Consider the following 2851-nt stretch of genomic DNA (forward strand, 5'->3'; position numbering starts at 1 on the left):
ATAGATAGACAGAGAGAGATATACAAAAATATATATATAAACATACCTACATAATATATATATTCTATATGTATATATCATAATATATACGTATATATATTTAACAGGCGTATATGTGTATTGTGTATGCATATATATATATATTATATATATATATATATATACATATACACACACACACATACATACATATAAAGAAAGAGAAAGAGAAAATAGAGTGAACGAGACGTATATATAATACACCTTAACGAGTAGCCAAAACAGACTGAACGTTCAATGGAAGAAGACTATGGTAATGGGGCGTCAATGAATAATATTAGTTAATATAATTTACTGTAATAATAGAATGTTGCGGTTAGGGCAATCTGTCTTTATTTTTAGCAATATCAATACATTTACTCTCATTTCATTAGCTTTTCTCACCTTTTTACTACATTTTCACATTGCCGCTATTTTATTGTTTCTCATAGCTTTCGTATATTTTGGTTTCCTGGCTTTCTCTTTCCTTTCGTTATTTTCTTCTTTTTTTTTTTTTTTTTTTCTTTTGATTCTTTATGTGCGGTTCATTATTTGGCATGGTACGCTGCAAAGCCCCTATCCATATATCGATTCACGCATTACTCCTTCGTGTATATACACACACACACACACAAATAAAATATAATATATATATATATATTATAATATATATATTATATGTAGTGTGCGTATGCGTATGTATATATGTATATATATTGTATATATATATGTATATATATATATATATATATATATATGTATATATGTATATACATATGTATATATATATGTATATATATACGTATATATCTATATGTGCGTGTATACATATGTATATACATATATATATATATATGTATATACATACGTATACATATATATATAAGTATATACATATGTATACACGTATATATATGCATATATAGCATATACATATATATATATATTATACATATATATATATATACATATATATACATGTTATATATATGTATATATAACAAACATATATATATATATATACATATATATATGCATATATATGTATATGTATATATACATATATATATATGTACATATATATGCTTATGTATATATATTTATATATATATGTATGTATGTATATATATATATATGCACACATAAAATGCATGTATAAAATCTAATTTCTCCTCATCTCTCTCACTCTCTCTCTTTCTCTCTCTCTCCCTCTCTCTGTCTCCATCTCTCTGCATATATTTCTGTGTACATCTGAGTGTGCGTGTGTCAATTTGCAAATTACTCATCCGTAAACATGCATAATTGCATGACATGGTGAATCTGCATAACTACGTGCACGCGTACCCGAATGTGTGCGTGTGTGTGTGTGTGTGTACTGCTACTACAACACAATTACTACTGATGCTACTACAAGTTTTAGCTCTTCCACCAATAATATAATAATAATAATAATAATAATAATAATAATAATAATAATAATAATAATAATAATAACATAAATGATAATAACAATTATAGGCGCAGGAGTGGCTGTGTGGTAAGTAGCTTGCTAACCAACCACATGGTTCCGGGTTCAGTCCCACTGCGTGGCACCTTCGGCAAGGTGTCTTCTGCTTTAGCCCCGGGCCGACCAATGCCTTGTGAGTGGATTTGGTAGACAGAAACTGAAAAAGCCTGTCGTATAATGTATATAATATATATATATATAATATTATATATATATATGTGTGTATGTGTTTGTGTGTCTGTGTTTGTCCCCCTAGCATTGCTTGACAACCGATGCTGGTGTGTTTAACGTCCCCGTCACTTAGCGGTTCGGCAAAAGAGACCAAGAATAAGTACTGGGCTTACAAAGAATAAGTCCCGGGGTTGACTTGCTCGACTAAAAGGCGGTGCTCCAGCATGGCCGCAGTCAAATGACTGAAACAAGTAAAAGAGTAAAAGAGTATAACGATGATGATAATAGTAATAATAATAATGATAATGATAATAATAATAATAATAAAATAATAATAATAATAATAATAATAATAATAATAATAATAATAATAATGATAACAATAATAATAATAACAACAACAACAATAATAATTATTATTATTTCTTTTACTCTATTATGTCTAGTACCCCTATTTGTGCTTCCGCTGCTACTGAAACTCCTCCCACTCCTGTCCTTCTTACGGTGTTTGTTTCAGCCTTTCTCCTTATGTACACGGCTTTGAGGTCATGAGCTGGAAGATTCTCTTACCACTTTTTTTTTTGTTCAAGTTGTTAAATACTGATTCTAGCAGACCATGCAATGTCATAAGCGCCTCATCAATACTCATTGAGAGAAGAAAAGAGGAGAGAGTACACAAACGACAACCAGAATTTCGAAACAAACAACATTATCTGACCTACAATGAGAATGTGTGGCAACAAGAACCTATATCATTGACCTCTATACGTGAGTAATAGATATATATATATATATATACCAGAGTAAGCACATAAATGCCAAAGAAGGTGGGAAAAAGTAGTACTCGAATACCAGAGGTAGAGTAATATGTTTTATTAAAAAGCAGCAAAAATATCACAAAAATTGTTACTCATTGTTTCACGTTCCCGTTCGCCGGATGGTTTTGTTTAGAATGGAACAAAAATAAGGTTATAAGCAAACATATACAATTAGTTTAATAGATACACATTTGAAAATGGTTTTGTTTCATTGGTCCTTTCAACAAACGGTCTTTACTGTTCGACGAACGGGAACGTGAAACTGAGTAAAAAGCAGAGACACACGCTCTGGAGAATCCAGCACAGTGGACCAAAGAAGATATGAGCGAAACAGATT

Source organism: Octopus sinensis, linkage group LG5, assembly GCF_006345805.1.
Source record: "Octopus sinensis linkage group LG5, ASM634580v1, whole genome shotgun sequence".
In the NCBI taxonomy this organism is placed as follows: domain Eukaryota; kingdom Metazoa; phylum Mollusca; class Cephalopoda; order Octopoda; family Octopodidae; genus Octopus; species Octopus sinensis.